An 18,228-nucleotide genomic window follows, 5' to 3' on the forward strand; every position below is an offset into this window, starting at 1 on the left:
TGTAGGTTATTGTCTTTCATCACTTTAAGTATGTCTTGCCATTCTCTCCTGGCCTGAAGAGTTTCTATTGAAAGATCAGCTGTTATCCTTATGGGAATCCCCTTGTGTGTTATTTGTTGTTTTTCCCTTGCTGCTTTTAATATTTGTTCTTTGTGTTTGATCTTTGTTAATTTGATTAATATGTGTCTTGGGGTGTTTCGCCTTGGGTTAATCCTATTTGGAACTCTCTGTGTTTCTTGGACTTGGGTGATTATTTCCTTCCCCATTTTAGGGAAGTTTTCAACTATTATCTCCTCAAGGATTTTCTCATGATCTTTCTTTCTGTCTTCTTCTTCTGGGACTCCTATAATTCGAATGTTGGAGCGTTTCATATTGTCCTGGAGGTCTCTGAGATTGTCCTCATTTCTTTTAATTCGTTTTTCTTGTTTCCTCTCTGTTTCATTTATTTCTACCATTCTATCTTCTATTTCACTAATCCTATCTTCTGCCTCCGTTATTCTACTATTTGTTGCCTCCAGAGTGTTTCTGATCTCATTTATTGTGTTATTCATTATATTTTGACTCTTTTTATTTCTTCTAGGTCCTTGTTAAACCTTTCTTGCATCTTCTCAATCTTTGTCTCTAGCCTATTTATCTGTGATTCCATTTTGATTTCAAGATTTTGGATCATTTTCACTATCAATATTCGGAATTCCTTCTCCGGTAGATTCCCTACTTCTTCCTCTTTTGTTTGGTTTGGTGGGCAGCTCTCCTGTTCCTTTACCTGCTGAGTATTCCTCTGTCTCTTCATCTTGGTTATATTGCTGCGTTTGGGGTGGCCTTTTTATATTCTGGTAATTTGTGGAGTTCTCTTTATTATGGAGCTTCCTCACTTTGGGTGGGGGTTCTATCAGTGGCTTGTCAAGGTTTCCTGGTTAGGGAGGCTTGTGTTGGAGTTTTGGTGGGTGGAGCTGGGTTTCTTCTCTCTGGAGTGCAGTGGAGTAACCCGTAATGGGTTACAAGACATCAAAGGTTTTGGGATAATTTTGAGCTGCCTGTATATTGAAGGTCAGGGGATTGCTTCTGTGTTGCTGGAGAATTTGCGTGGTATGTCTTGTTTTGGAACTTGTTGGCCCTTGGGTGGAGCTTGGTTTCGGTGTAGGTATGAAGGCATTAGATGGGCTCCTATTGCTTAATGTTCCCTGAATTCAAGAGTTCTCTAATGTTTTCAGGCTTTGGATTTAAGCCTCCTGCTTCTGGTTTTCAGTTTTATTTTTACAGTAGCCTCTAGACTTCTCCATCTATACAGCACCGATGATAAAACATCTAGGTTAAAGATGAAAAGTTTCTCCACATTGAGGGACACTCAGAGAGGTTCACTGGGTTATAAGGAGAAGAGAAGATGGAGGAGGTAGTTAGAGGTAACTGGAATGAGATGCGGTGAGATCAAAAGAGAAGAGAGCAAACTAGCCAGTAGTCACTTCCTTATGTGCGCTCTATAGTCTGGACCGCTCAGGGGGTATTTACAGAGTTATACGGGGGAAGAGGAGAGGGAGGAAGTAGACAGAGGTGACCAGGAGGATCAGAGAGAGGAATGTGTAGGAGAGAGACAAATCCTGCCAGTAACCTGTTCCTTAGGTGTTCCCCACCGTCTGGAACACACAGAGATTCACAGAGTTGGATAGAGGAGAGATGGGGGGAAAAGAGACAGAGGCCACCTGGTGGAGAAAAAGGAGAGGCCAGAGGAGGAGAGAGTGGTCAAGCCAGTAATTTCGCTCTCAGGTAAACTGGGGTAGTGAAGTTTGGGTTTTAAATGTACAAAATTGGCAATAAACACCTAAAAGCAAAGATTAAAAATCTAGAGTAGAGGTTGGATTTTCAAAGATACAATATTAAAGAGAAGCAGAAGGAAAAGGAAGAAAGAAAAAAAAGAGAAAAGAATTATTAAAAACAGCAATCAAAAAAAAAAAAAACCATCAACAACCATCCAAAGACTATATATGGTGTTTGCCTTAAAAAAAAAAAAAAGGTCTTAAAAAAAATAGTAATAATAGGTTATAGAAATAAAAATTAGAGGAGAAATAGAAGACTTAACAATTAAAAAAAGTTAGAAAAAAGCAAAAAAAAAAAAGGAATGCTTTTAAAAATATTAAAAAAAAAAAATATATATATATATATATATATATATATATATATCTGGCCCTTTCTGGTGTTATGGGCCGTGTGGGATCACTTCCAAGGTGGTTCCCTCTGATTAACTTCTTCTGTTTGCTGGTTTTTTAGGATCACTTGTTCAGTCGCGCTGTGGGGAGGGGGGATGCTGCAAACAAATAGCACTGTCGTGTGCACACAGTATCTCTGCTCCGCTTGACCTGTCCTTTCTCGCGGCGCACAAACCGCTCCGGTTCTACAATGCTCAGCCGGGAACCGTCTGGGGCCGGCCCTAGGCTGCGTGCACTTCCCCGGTCCAAGCCACTCAGGTTCGGCGCTCAGGCAGCCCTCAGAGGCACAAATGCGGCTGGGACTGCGCTTTGTGCCCTTCCCAGGTCCGAGTGGCTCAGGAGTTTGGCGAGCGCGGTCGCCGCGGCTTGTCACCTTTTCTGCCGCTGCTGCTCAGCTTTCTGGGTGGACTGCTGGCACACCCCGTGAGGCAGATTGTGACTGTCCAGCACCCCCAGAAGTCTTAGCAAAGGAGCCTGCTTGCAGTTAGGTAAGTAAAGTCTCTCCGGGTCTGCAATTGCCCCTTTCCAGACCTTACGGCTCTGGCTGCCTGTCCCTGGCAGGGGATGGTCTGCAGCCGGCTTTTCCGTTCCGTCCTTTGTTCTGTGCTCGGTCCTGGCGGGGTCTTATGTTTGAGCTTTTCGCGTGGTAGCTATCCCACAGTCTGGTTTGCTAGCCCAAGTTAGATCGTTCTGGTTGCGCGTGGGGCGTTCCTGCCCGATTCTTGCAAAGCTCTGCAGCCCGCGCCTCCCGCATGTCCCTGCCCTGCCCCCACTTCCCAGTGGCGGATGCAGGCGTCTGTGCTGCTTTTCCGCTGGGGGAGTTACTGTTGGGCTTGTAATCTGTTGGTTTTAATTATTTATCTATTTTTCCTTCCTGTTATGTTGCCCTCTGTGTTTCCAAGGCTCACCACAGACTCGGCAGGGAGAGTGTTTCCTGGTGTTTGGAAACCTCTCTTCTTAAAATTCCCTTCCGGGGACGGGCTTCCCTTCCTGGGACGGAGCTCCCTCCCCATCTCCTTTGTCTCCTTTTTCGTCTTTTATATTTTATCCTACCTGTTTTTGAAGACAAAGGTCTGCTTTTCTGGTTGCCGGATGTCCTCTGCCAGCCTACAGAATTTGTTTTGTGAAGTTTGCTCAGCGTTGAAATGTTCTTTTGAGGAATTTGTGAAGGAGAAAGTGATCTTCCCATCCTATTCCTCCGCCATCTTTCCCTCCCTCTGTCAGTTGTGTCCAATTCTTTCGTGACCCCGTGCACTATACCCCACCAGGCTCCTCTGTTCATGGGATTTCCCAGGTAAGAGTACTGGAAAGGGTTGCCATTTCCTTCTCCAGAGGATCTCCCCATCCAGGGAGCAAACCTGCATCACATGCATTGCAGGTAGATCCCTTACCACTGAGCCACCTTTTGTTCATTTGTTTGTTTGGTAGTTCTCGCTGTCAATTTTGAAGGATTGTCTACAGAGAAAATCGTATCATCTGAGAACATAGGCAGCCATATTTCTTTTTTTCCAGGATGTATTTAAAAACTGTTTAAAGTTATCATTCCAAGATACAGACTCAAATATTAATATGTTTGAAAAAATATATACCTAGGCATCCTTTGTCCTAAGGAAAATTATAATGAGATACCACTGCATGCACACCAGAATGGTTAAAATTAATAAGACTGTCTACACTAAGTGTACATTTGGATGTGGCACTCCTGGAGCTTTCATACACTGCTGTTAGAAGAGAAAAAATTGGATAGATACTTTAGAAAGCAAACTGGCATTTTCTAATAAAGTTTCATATTTAGGTAGCATCTGATCCAGACATTCCACCACTGTTATACATCCAGAAAAATTAGTGCATGTAAAAAAAAAATACTTGTACAAGAATGTTTACTGAGGTTTTAATAGCCAAATTTCCATCAAGGAAATGAAATTGTAGAAAATATATTCAGTGAGATATTTCTCAATAAAATTTTTTAAAAATGCTCTATCACATGTACCAATGTGTTTGAAATACAAAAATCATTATGTTGAAGAAAGACATAAGACCCCAAAAGAGTATAAACAGTATGATTTTATTTGTAAGATTTTTGTTGTTGTTGTTGTTGGTACAAGGAATAATGACTTTATTCAGGAAGCCAGAAGACAAAGAAGAACCATTTTACCTGAGTTAGAATTCAGGCTTTTTTGTACTAAAAGGAGAGGAGATGTGAATGGTTGTTGCAGACTTCTTGATTCTTTTTTTTAATATAAATGTATTTATTTGGAGGCTAATTACTTTACAATATTGTATTGGTTTTGCCATACATTGACATGAATCCTCCATGGGTGTACATGTGTTCCCCATCCTCAACCCCCCTCCCACTTCCCTCCCCATACCATCCCTCTGGGTCATCCCAGTGCACCAGCCCCAAGCATCCTGTATCATGCATCAAACCTGGACTGGCGATTCATTTCATATATGATAATATAAAAGTTTCAATGTCATTCTCCCAAATCATCCCACCCTCACCCTCTCCCACAAAGTCCAAAAGGCTGTTCTATACATCTGTGTCTCTTTTGCTGTCTCGCATACAGGGTCATCATTACCATCTTTCTAAATTCCATATATATGCATTAGTATACTGTATTGGTGTTTTTCTTTGTGGCTTACTTCAGTCTGTATAATAGGCTCCAGTTTCACCCACCTCATTAGAACTGATTCAAATGTACTCTTTTTTAATGGCTGAAAAATATTCCAACGTGTATATGTACCACAGCCTTCTTATCCATTCGTCTGCTGATGGACTTCTAGGTTGCTTCCATGTCCTGGCTATTATAAACAGTGCTGCGATGAACACTGGGGTACACGTGTCTCTTTCAGTTCTGGTTTCCCCAGTGTTTATGCCCAGCAGTGGATTGCTAGATCGTATGGCAGTTCTGTTTCCAGTTTTTTAAGGAATCTCCACACTGTCTCCATCGTGGCTGTACTGGTTTGCATTCCCACCAACAGTGCAAGAGGGTTCCCTTTTCTCCACACTCTCTCCAGCATTGATTGCTTGTAGACTTTTGGATCTCAGCCATTCTGACTAGCGTGAAATGGTATCTCATTGTGGTTTTGATTTGCATTTCTCTGATCATGAGTGATGTTGAGCATCTTTTCATGTGTTTGTTAGCCATCTGTATGTCTTCTTTGGAGAAATGTCTATTTAGTTCTTTGGCCCATTTTTTGATTGGGTGGTTTATTTTTCTGGAATTGAGCTGCAGGAGTTGCTTGTATATTTTTGAGATTAGTTGTTTGTCAGTTGCTTCATTTGCTATTATTTTCTCCCATTCTGAAGGCTGTCTTTTCGCCTTGCTTATATTTTCCTTTGTTGTGCAGCAGCCTTTAATCTTAATTAGGTCCCACTTGTTTATTTTTGCTTTTATTTCCAATATTCTGGAAGGTGGGTCATAGGGGATCCTGCTGTGATTTATGTCAGAAGTGTTTTGCCTATGTTCTCCTCTAGGAGTTTTATAGTTTCTGGTCTTACATTTAGATCTTTAATCCATTTTGAGTTTATTTTTGTGTACGGTGTTAGAAAGTGCTCTAGTTTCATTATTTTGCAAGTGGTTGACCAGTTTTCCCAGCACCACTTGTTAAAGAGACTGTCTTTCCTCCATTGTATATTCTTGACTCTTTTGTCGAAGATAAGGTGTCCATAGGTGTGTGGATTTATCTCTGGGCTTTCTATTTTGTTCCATTGATCTATATTTCTGTCTTTGTGCCAGTACCATACTGTCTTGATGACTGTGGCTTTGTAGTAGAGCCTGAAGTCAGGCAAGTTGATTGCTCCAGTTCCATTCTTCTTTCTCAAGATTGCTTTGGCTATTCGAGGTTTTCTGTATTTCCATACAAATCTTGAAATTATTTGTTCTAGTTCTGTGAAAAATACCGTTGGTAGCTTGATAGGGATGTAAGATTTTTTTAAGAACAGGAAAAATTATTTGAAGTGACAGAAATGAGAGCTGTTACCTCAACTGGTGCCTGGGAGTTCGCTATTGATTAGAAAGTGACACAAGGGAAATTTCTGGGGTCATATAAATGTTCCATATCTTTTTCTGGGTGGTGATTAAATAAGTTTATACTTAGGTATAATCAGTTTGATTTTGGTGTTGACCATCTAGTGATGTCCATGTGTAGAGTCTTCACTTGTGTTGTTGGAAGAGGGTGTTTGCTATGACCAGTGCGTTTTCTTGGCAAAACTCTATTAGCCTTTGCCCTGCTTCACTCCATATTCCAAGGCCAAATTTCCCTGTTACTCTAGGTGTTTCTTGACTTCCTACTTTTTTTGGGGGGGGGGGATAGGATATTTGAAAGATACTTTATTCAATATTGTATAGTTCATTTGATACTTTTGCATTCCAGTCCCCTAAAATGAAAATGACATCTTTTTTGGGTGTTAGTTTTAAAAAGTCTTGTAGGTCTTCATAGAACCATTCAACTTCAGCTTCTTCAACGTTACTGGTTGGGGCATAGACTTGGATTACTGTGATATTGAATGGTTTGCCTTGGAAATGAACACAGATCATTCTGTCGTTTTTGAAATTGCATCCAAGTACTGCATTTTGGACTCTTTTGTTGACCATGATGGCTACTCCATTTTTTCTAAGGGATTCCTGCCCACAGTAGTAGATATAATGGTCATCTGAGTTAAATTCACCCATTCCAGTCCATTTTAGTTCACTGATTCCTAGAATGTTGACGTTCACTCTTGCCATCTCCTGTTTGACCACTTCCAATTTACCTTGAGTCATGAACCTAATATTCCAGGTTCCTATGTAACATTGCTCTTTACAGCATCAGACTTTGCTTCTATCACCAGTCACATCCACAGCTGGGTGTTGTTTTTGCTTTGGCTCCATCCCTTCATTCTTTCTGGAGTTATTTGTCCACTTATCTCCAGTAGCATATCAGGCACCTACCGACCTGGGGAGTTCCTCTTTCAGTATTCTATCATTTTTCCTTTTCATACTGTTCATGGGGTTCTCAAGGCAAGAATACTTAAGTAGTTTGCCATTCCCTTCTCCAGTGGACCACATTCTGTCAGACCTCTCCACCACGACCTGCCCATCTTGGGTGGCCCCACAGGGCATGGCTTAGTTGCATTGAGTTAGACAAGGCTGTGGTCCATGTGATTAGATTGACTAGTTTTCTGTGATTATGGTTTCAGTGTGTCTGCCCTCTGATGCCCTCTCACAACACCTACCATCTTACTTGGGTTTCTCTTACATTGGACATGAGGTATCTCTTCACGGTTGCTCCAGCAAAGCACAGCCACTGCTCCTTCCCTTGGACAAGGGGTATCTCCTCACTGCCACACCTCCTGACCTTGAACGAGGAGTGGCTCCTCTCGGCCCTCCTGCGCCCGCAGAGCCACCGCTCCTTGAACGTGGGGTTGCTCCTCTCAGCGGCTGCCCCTGACTTTGGGCATGAGGTAGCTCTTCCCGGGAACCACCCCTGACCTCGTGGGTGGGGTAGCTCCCTCCAGCCACCACCCGTGACCTCGGACATGGGGTAATTCCTCTCGGCTGCCACCCCTGACTTTGGGCGAGGGGTAGCTCCTCTCAGCCATGCTTCTGTGTGGTTCGTCACAACTTTTACTGTGTGGATCACAATAAACTGTGGAAAATTCTGAAAGAGATAGGAATACCAGACCACCTGACCTGCCTCTTGAGAAACCTATATGCAGGTCAGGAAGCAACAGTTAGAACTGAACATGGAACAACAGACTAGGTCCAAATAGGAAAAGGAGTATGTCAAGGCTGTATATTGTCGCCCTGCTTATTTAACTTACATGCAGTGTACATCATGAGAAACACTGGGCTGGAAGAAGCACAAGCTGGAATCAAGATTGCCAGGAGAAATATCAATAACCACAGATATGCAGATGACACCACCCTTCTGGCAGAAAGTGAAGAGGAACTAAAAAGCATCTTGATGAAATTGAAAGAGGAGAGGGAAAAGTTGGCTTAAAACTCAACATTCAGAAAACGAAGATCATGGCATCTGGTCCCATCACTTCATGGGAAATAGATGGGGAAACAGTGGAAACAGTGTCAGACTTTATCTTTGGGGCTCCAAAATCACTGTAGATGGTGATTGCAGCCATGAAATTAAAAGACGCTTCCTCCTTGGAAGGAAAGTTATGACCAACCTAGACAGCATATTCAAAAGCAGAGACATTATTTTGCCAACAAATGTTCGTCTAGTCAAAGCTATAGTTTTTCCAGTGGTCATTTATGGATGTGAGAGTTGGACTGTGAAGAAGGCTGAGCACCAAAGAATTAATGCTTTTGAAGTGTGGTGTTGGAGAAGACTCTCTTGAGAGTCCCTTGGACTGCAAGGAGATCCAGCCAGTCCATTCTGAAGGAGATCAGTCCTGGGTATTCTTTGGAAGGAATGATGCTAAAGCTGAAACTCCAGTACTTTGGCCACCTCATGCGAAGAGCTGACTCATTGGAAAAGACTCTGATGCTGGGAGGGATTCGGGGCAGGAGGAGAAGGGGACAACAGAGGATGAGATGGCTGGATGGCATCACCAACTCGATGGACGTGAGTTTGAGTGAACTCCGGGAGTTGGTGATGGACAGGGAGGCCTGGCATGCTGCAATTCATGGGGTCGCAAAGAGTCAGACATGACTGAGCGACTGAACTGAACTGAACTGAACTGATACTTAGGTAAAAAGTCATTAATCTGTATATCTCATATTTTTACATTTTATTATATGTAAATTAGGCCTCATAGATTACAATTTTAAATGTTTTTATAAAACTTTATAAGTAAAATTTGTGTAAAAACTTATAGAGCTTAATATTTTAAACAATATATTGGTTAGCAGACCACTTAGTAATTATTATGGAAGACTACTCTGTTACTGTAATACATCTCTAATCTCTAACATCAGTATGGGGTAGACTCATCTACACCTTTCCATACCACCCTTAGAGACACTACTGGAGCAGATGGGTCAGTAGTCTTATACAGGATTTGGCCTGGGTGTTTCCATAAGGATATTCCGACGTATATTGAATTCATGTCCCAAACCTGAGGAAATTCAATGAAGTTGATGATGTAAAGTAAGAAACCCTAGAAAAAGAAATAATCAGAATCAACTGGGACATTAATTTCTTCCCATTTAAGCTTGTGCTCCATAAGCTCTGCCAATTGTTATTGTTCGCATTTCTATTACCTAGAGTGACAGTCAAGCTTGTCTCCTTAAAAAAAAAAATTACAAATAATTTTAGTTTAAAGATATGGCAACATTCATGTTTAACAGCAAATCTGACTGAAAACTAGCTTAAAACCAAGCATGCAAAAAAATCTCAATCCAATGAGGAAAACTTCAATCTCTAGAAAAATGCTTTAAAAACACATAGTTTAAAGTTAATAGACAAGAAAAAGGAGCTGTTATTAATATATGTATACATTCAAGGAAAAGTTTGCATGTTAAGAAAGACAAAGATATGAAAAAAACCTGATTTCCTTGATCTGAAAAATACAGTGTATGAAATGGAAAAATGTACCAAATCCGAAAAAATACATAATCCAAAAAAATAATCATGAGAAAAACACTAGAAATTCCAATTGAGGGATATTCTACAAAATGTTGCTCTTATTGTTTAGTCACTCAGTCTTGTCTGACTCTTCAGTGACCCCGTGCACTGTAGCTCGCCAGGCTTCTCTGTCCATGGGATTTTCCAGGCAAGAATACAGGAGTGGGTTGCCATTTCCTTCTCCAGGGGATCTTCCTGACCTAGAGATGGAACCTGCATCTCCTGCCATGTCTCCTGCATTGCAGGCAGGTTCTTTTACTGCTGAGCCACCAGGGAAGCCCATTATACAAAATACCTAATACTCTTCAAAACTGTCAAACTCATCTAAAACGTGGGAGGTCTGACAAAACCTAACAGCCAAGAGGAACCCAAGGAGACATAATTAATCAATGCACTGCAGTATTCTGAATGGGATCTTAGAATGGAAAAAGAACATTCAGTTCAGTTCAGTTGCTCAGTCATGTCCGACTCTTTGCGACCCCATGAATTGCAGCACACCAGGCCTCCCTGTCCATCACCAACTCCTGGAGGTCACTCAGACTCATGTCAATCGAGTCAGTGATGCCATCCAGCCATCTCATCCTCTGTTGTCCCCTTCTCCTCCTGCCCCGAATCCCTCCCAGCATCAGAGTCTTTTCCAATGAGTCTACTCTTCGCATGAGGTGGCCAAAGTACTGGAGTTTCAGCTTTAGCATCATTCCTTCCAAAGAAATCCCAGGATTGATCTCCTTCAGAATGGACTGGCTGGATCTCCTTGCAGTCCAAGGGACTCTCAAGAGTCTTCTCCAACACCAAACTTCAAAAGCATCAATTCTTTGGTGCTCAGCCTTCTTCACAGTCCAACTCTCACATCGATACATGACCACTGGAAAAACCATAGCTTTGACTAGATGGATCTTTGTTGGCAATGTAATGTCTCTGCTTTTGAATATGCTGTCTAGGTTGATCATAACTTTCCTTCCAAGGAGTAAGCATCTTTTAATTTCATGGCTGCAGTCACCATCTGCAGTGATTTTGGAGCTCCCAAAAATAAAGTCTGACACTGTTTCCACTGTTTCCCCATCTATTTTCCTTGAAGTGATGGGACCAGATGCCATTTAGGTAAAAACTAAAAAAATTGGGATAAAGTATGGGCTTTCATAATAATGTATCACTACTGGTTCATTAACTGATCAATGTATCACACTGTTAAGCCATGAGGGAAGCCCGATGTAAGACAGCAAGAGGAACCAGACTCTGTAGTACATTAACAATTTTTCTGTAAATTTAAAACAATCCCAAATAAAAATTGTGTAAAAATAAGTATGCTGAGCAATAAATGCTGGAGAGGGTGTGTAGAAAAAAGGAACCCTCTTACACTGTTGGTGGGAATGCAAACTAGTACAGCCACTATGGAGAACAGTGTGGAGGTTCCTTTTAAAATTGCAAATAGAACTGCCTTATGACCCAGCAATCCCACTGCTGGGCATATACACTGAGGAAACCAGAGTAGAAAGAGACACATGTACCCCAATGTTCATCACAGCACTGTTTATAATAGCCAGGACATGGAAACAACCTAGATGTCTGTCAGCACATGAATGGATAAGAAAGCTGTGGTACATATACACAATGGAGTATTACTCAGCCATTAAAAAGAATACATTTGAATCAGTTCTGATGAGATGGATGAAACTGGAGCTGAATATACCGAGTGAAATAAGCCAGAAAGAAAAACACCAATACAGTATACTAACACATATATATGGAATTTAGAAAGATGGCAATGATGACCCTGTATGCAAGACAGCAAAAAAGAAACAGATGTGTATAGCGGACTTTTTGGACTCAGAGGGAGAGGGGGAGGGTGGGATGATTTGGGAGAATGGCATTGAAACATGTATACTATCATGTAAGACTCGAATTGCCAGTCCATGTCTGATGCAGGATACAGCATGCTTGGGGCTGATGCACGGGGATGACCCAGAGAGATGTTATGGCGAGGGAGGTGGGAGGGGGGGTTCATGTTTGGGAACGCATGTACACCCATGGTGGTTTCATGTCAATGTATGGCAAAATCAATACAGTATTGTAAAGTAAAATAAAGTAAAAATAAAAAATAAAAAAGTGTGCTGAATGGAGTAATACCATATCAGAAGAATGATGAGCTGATGGGTAAACTTAAAGAAGAGCAATAGAAACTACCCAAAATGAAATCCAGAGAGAAAAAAAGAACAACAAAAATATGAACACAGCATCAATGAGCCCTAAGACATCAAGTAACCTCGTATGTTTGTAATTGGAGTTTCAGACCACAGGGAGGGGGACTGGGAGAAAAACACTTGAAGACATAACAGCTGAAGACATTCACCTAAAATATACCACCTAATCTAATTTGAGAACAAAGTTGACTACAAAGCTATTTAACAACTATCATTTCTGGTATTGTTGGGCCAGGTTATTGGATCTACCACCTACTCAAAACCAGCTAAATATACTGAAAAAAATATTCTATTTTATGACTGGCTTTTAATCACATAAACTTTGAATTACTTATTAATTGTAAATGCATGTTTTAGGAACTATTTAGGGTCATACTTAATGGTAAATCAGAAAAGTTGGCATATTCGTTATATGCTGCTGTTGCTGCTAAGTCACTTCAGTCGTTTCCGACTCTGTGAGACCCCACAGACAGCAGCCCACCAGGCTCCGCCATCCCTGGGATTCTCCAGGCAAGAACACTGGAGTGGATTACCATTTCCTTCTCCAGTGCATGAAAGTGAAAAGTGAAAGTGAAGTCGCTCAGTCTTGTCCGACTCTTCACTATCCCATGGACTGCAGCCCAACAGACTCCTCCATACATGGGATTTTCCAGGCAAGAGTACTGCAGTGGGGAGCCATTGCCTTCTCCCATTATATGCTTAAGTAAATTAATCAAAAAACCAAAAACATCTCTTGAATAAAATGTATGATTTTTTATTAAATAAGAAACCCAAAGAGGACACTAAGATGGAGAAATATACCATGTTCATGAATCAGAAGAATCAATATAGTGAAAATGAGAATACTACTGAAAGCAATCTACAGATTCAATGCAATCCCTATCAAGCTACCAGCGGTATTTTTCACAGAACTAGAACAAATAATTTCAAGATTTGTATGGAAATACAGAAAACCTCGAATAGCCAAAGCAATCTTGAGAAAGAAGAATGGAACTGGAGCAATCAACTTGCCTGACTTCAGGCTCTACTACAAAGCCACAGTCATCAAGACAGTATGGTACTGGCACAAAGACAGAAATATAGATCAATGGAACAATAGAAAGCCCAGAGATAAATCCACACACCTATGGACACCTTATCTTCGACAAAAGAGTCAAGAATATACAATGGAGGAAAGACAATCTCTTTAACATGTGGTGCTGGGAAAACTGGTCAACCACTTGCAAAATAATGAAACTAGAGCACTTTCTAACACCGTACACAAAAATAAACTCAAAATGGATTAAAGATCTAAATGTAAGACCAGAACCTATAAAACTCCTAGAGGAGAACATAGGCAAAACACTCTGACATAAATCACAGCAGGATCCTCTATGATCCACCTCCCAGAATATTGGAAATAAAAGCAAAAATAAACAAGTGGGATCTAATTAAAATTAAAAGCTTCTGCACAACAAAGGAAAATATAAGCAAGGTGAAAAGACAGCCTTCTAAATGGGAGAAAATAATAGCAAATGAAGCAACTGACAAACAACTAATCTCAAAAATATACAAGCAACTCCTGCAGCTCAATTCTAGAAAAATAAACGACCCAATCAAAAAATGGGCCAAAGAACTAAATGGACATTTCTCCAAAGAAGACATACGGATGGCTAACGAACCATGAAAAGATGCTCAACGTCACTCATTATTAGAGAAATGCAAATCAAAATCATAATGAGGTACCACTTCACACCAGTCAGAATGGCTGCGATCCAAAAGTCTGCAAGCAATAAATGCTGGAGAGAGTGTGGAGAAAAGGGAACCCTCCTACACTGTTGGTGGGAATGCAAACTAGTACAGCCACTTTGGAGAACAGTGTGGAGATTCCTCAAAAAATTGCAAATAGAACTGCCTTATGACCCAGCAATCCCACTCTTGGACATACACACCAAGGAAACCAGAGTAGAAAGAGACACATGTACCCCCAATGTTCATCACAGCACTGTTTATAATAGGCAGGACTTGGAAACAACCTAGATGTCCATCAGCACATGAATGGATAAGAAAGCTGTGGTACATATACACAATGGAGTATTACTCGGCCATTAAAAAGAATACATTTGAATCAGTTCTGATGAGATGGATGAAACTGGAGCCGAATATACCGAGTGAAATAAGCCAGAAAGAAAAACACCAATACAGTATACTAACACATATATATGGAATTTAGAAAGGTGGCAATGATGACCCTGTATGCAAGACAGCAAAAGAGACACAGATGTGTATAGCGGACTTTTGGACTCAGAGGGAGAAGGAGAGGGTGGGATGATTTGGGAGAATGGCATTGAAACATGTATACTATCATGTAAGAAATGAATCGCCTGTCTATGTTCGATGCAGGATGCAGGATGCTTGGGGCTGGTGCACGGGGATGATCTGGAAGGATAATGTGGGGTGGGAGGTGGGAGGGGGGTTCATGTTTGGGAGCTCATGTACACCTGTGGCTGATTCATGTCAATGTATGCCAGAACCAATACAGTATTGTAAAGTAAAATAAAGTAAAAATAAAAATTAAAAAAATAAAATATATTCATAATTCTAATTAAAAATTTGTACTTGCTTTCAGAATATTATTTTTTGTATCAGGCTTTGCACTTGAAATTGTCATTTGCAATTCTTGATCAATAGTTTTTAATTTCTTTTATAACCATCGATCGATGAGAAACTTTGTATGTGTAAGAGACAGAGTTTAAATCATTCTTACCACCATTGAAAATTTTGCCATCCTAGTCATATTTAAATAACGTGAGTTATTTTCTTTTTTACTTACAAATTTAATGTTCAACAAAATTAGAACTAATTTCATTTTTCATTTCCAATGTTTCAAAATAACAAATCTGGTTTTCAGAAGGCTTATGCATTCTTAGAGCAATCACACTGCATCTAGTTTACATGCCATGAAAAGGATAAATTGGCTGGAGATAAATGGAAGTATCTGACATGGGGAGACAGAGACTCAGGCACCTACTTGGAGATGGAATCCCAAGCTTCAGGATTCCCTGCCCAACCTCCCTCCATCATAAGCTGAGCACCACAAGTCTGAGCACCTGAAACAAACACCTCCAGCAGCTCTGTGGAACTCCTAACCACAGTAGACACTGTCCCCTTTGTGTGTGACTGTCGTAGCTGGTGACCAGGTGGTGGAGCACCTCTTTGGTTGAGCTGTTGAGATAGAGCAGAGAATGCCTCACTTGGCTGACCACGCTTGCCGCTGACCAGAGTATGGTATATGCCACCACATCAGGCCCATTCTATTCTTACCCTTCTGAGAGCATCTAGCATACACTTTAGGCTCTGTTCATCTAGGGATTCCACATGAATAAAACAAACTCTTTTTTTCCCCAAAAAAATAGTATGCATGAAGCATATACAGAAGGACAATAAAGCCATATATGACATTACTTGTATCTTCAAGAAATTCATCAATTTACAGACTAAATACTTCCAAATATCCTAAAAGTATCTTTAAAATGCTTAATATATTGAAATAATTTTATATCAAATTCTACAGTTATAATTCTTTCTAAAACATTACATTTAAAGCTTTAAGCATTTTAGTTTTATATGAATTGTGGTTTTAATATTTTTAAATGATCATTTTAGACAGGCTGATCTACAGAATATAAAGTCATCCTGCAAAATAAGCCTGCTGATTCACAGGCCAGGCCAGGCATTTGCTGACTCATACTTCCAGCAGCGTGTTCCTGGCACTTGGATATCACATTCAGACTGCAAGCCACGTGTCATGCCTGCAACTATATTTTGCCTAGATAAACCAACATACTCCCCAAAAGTGTGTGAAACTGGTAAGCCACAAATATACATGGCCTTTTATTTGGCTGGACAGGGCCAACCACTCATGAAAGTGTGTCTCTCCCCCCATGTTCTGTTTACTTGGTTCTACTACAACCTCAGCTAAATTCTCCCATGCAGTGAAAATAGGACTACCAGAATACCAAGATTTAATCTTACCAATTCAGTAACTACAAAGAGAAAAGCCTGTTTAAACAATTTTGGCAGAAAGGACTATAGCCAAATAACTGTTCCTGATTAATCACTGTCATCAAGGTTAGACTGGATATGTTTTGTGAGAGGGTCAAGTCAGTCCAACATAATCACATAAAATGTGTTCCCCGTTTCAAATTCCAGTCAAAAAATATAGCATACTACACACTTTCTACAGAGGACATTTTTTAAAAAGATAATTGGATATATAGACACAGAGTATAAGAAGCTGCAGAGACATTACTTTGCCGACTAAGGTCCGTCTAGTCAAGGCTATGGTTTTTCCTGTGGTCATGTAGGGATGTGAGAGTTGAACTGTGAAGAAGGCTGAGCACCAAAGAATTGATGCTTTTGAACTGTGGTGTTGGAGAAGACTCTTGAGAGTCCCTTGGACTGCAAGGAGATCCAACCAGTCCATTCTGAAGGAGATCAACCCTGGGGTTTCTTTGGAAGGAATGATGCTAAAGCTGAAACTCCAGTACTTTGGCCACCTCATGCGAAGAGTTGACTCATTGGAAAAGACTTTGATGCTGGGAGGGATTGGGGGCAGGAGGAGAAGGGGACGACCAAGGATGAGATAGTTGGATGGCATCACTGACTCGATGGTGGTGAATCTGAGTGAACTCCAGTTGGTGATGGACAGGGAGGCCTGGCGTGCTGCGATTCATGGGGTCGCAAAGAGTCGGATATGACTGAGCGACTGAACTGAACTGAACTGACCTGAAGGGAAAAATATAAAGACTAATATCCTATTTTAAAAATAGATACTACTTCCAGGACTGATGGAACAAAAAGAAAGACTAAGAAGCATTACCAAATTCTAGAATCTCAGAGGAGAAGCTCTAGAGGATTGGTGCTTGGATTAATGGAGGGCTTGAAGATGCCCCACAGCTGGTGACTGGACCTCTGAAATAGAGACTCCACCAAGAGGTTGCAAGGTCTAACATGGAGGGAGACCCTGAAGACCTGACAAGTGCTTGAGCCACTCAAGGGCAAAAGTCTGGACAATGATGTGAGGGAGCATAGTACCACTGGTAAGGGACTGTTGAACAGCTAGCTACCATATCTAAGGGGTGCACCAAGATAAGCACATTCCCATGGGCTTATTGGCCATTTACACGTTCCTTTGGGATACGTCTTTCAAATCATTTGAGAATATATGATGATATGGTCTTTTTATCACTGAGATAAATTTTAATTAAATTACTACATATCCTAGTTATAATACTTTTATCACATATATGTATTGCAAATATTCTTCCAATCTGTGGCCTGCCTCTAAATATTTTTTGATACATAGTTGCTCTAATTTAAATGAAACTCATATTTTTTTCTTTTAGGTTTAGTGTTTTCCTATATCTAAGAAATCTGTGTCTACATTAACATATTTTCTATGTTTTCTTCTAGAAGCTTCAAATGACAGTTTTACATATATAGTTTTGATCAATTTAAAATTAATTTTGTGTATGACATGAGGTAGAAATCAAAGTTTACATTTCCTCATGATTAATTAGCATTTTCAGCATCAATCGCTTAGATTTGTCTTTACCTCCAGATTAACATAGTTGCTTGGTTAAAAATCAATAAACTATGTAAGTAAGGATCTGTTTCTAAATATTCTGTTGTGTACAATGGATTTATTTGTCTATATTTATAACAAAACCAATCTGTTTTGATTACCATATCCTAAAACAAAGTCTTAAAATCAGTTAGTGTTATGTTATTTTGAGTTCTCCAAGAAACAGATGCTAAGAAATGATTAGACTTCCAAGACATTTACTGTGGTAAGTGCCTGTGAAAGATAAAATAGGAAGGAGTGGGTGTCAGTGAAAAAGTTTTCAGACCAGAATGAAAGCGTGACACCTACAAAAGGAGAGCAGGAAGGAAAAATTTGGTAGAAAAACTTCAGATTACAGTGTGGTTCAAAAAAAAAAAAAATCTCAAAGAGTATGATAAGTCCCTAAGCAAAGACTGCCTATCAGAAGAGGTCTATGTTACAAAGATAAAGGCCAGCCCCGTATGACCCACCATGCTAAGTCAATGGTTGAGAACATCTTAGATGAAACGTAGACTCTACCTAAATACTATGTCGGATCCAAGGGAATATCAGTTACAGACAATGATGTGCCCCACAAATGGTTCTACTGAAAAGGGGTTAGTGGCACCTATCCATGGCTGCCACATTTCACTCCCCAGAAGAAATTAAATCCCAA

General features: G+C 40.4%; 1 protein-coding gene across 2 annotated transcripts in view; it reads left to right on the forward strand.

The window, feature by feature from the left end:
* The first annotated feature begins 2,499 nt into the window (after positions 1-2,499).
* The window catches only part of LOC101115413 (olfactory receptor 8A1-like), a 183,699-nt gene continuing 167,970 nt past the window's right edge, over positions 2,500-18,228 (forward strand). Inside the window, exon 1 of one of the 2 annotated variants that reach the window (XR_009597919.1) lies at positions 2,500-2,689. The gene's annotated coding sequence lies outside the window, so the exon portion shown is untranslated. The remainder of the gene's footprint in view (positions 2,690-18,228) is intronic. The other variant, XM_060404242.1, reaches the window with a different exon arrangement.

Source organism: Ovis aries, chromosome 21 (assembly GCF_016772045.2).
Source record: "Ovis aries strain OAR_USU_Benz2616 breed Rambouillet chromosome 21, ARS-UI_Ramb_v3.0, whole genome shotgun sequence".
NCBI classification, from domain to species: Eukaryota; Metazoa; Chordata; class Mammalia; order Artiodactyla; family Bovidae; genus Ovis; species Ovis aries.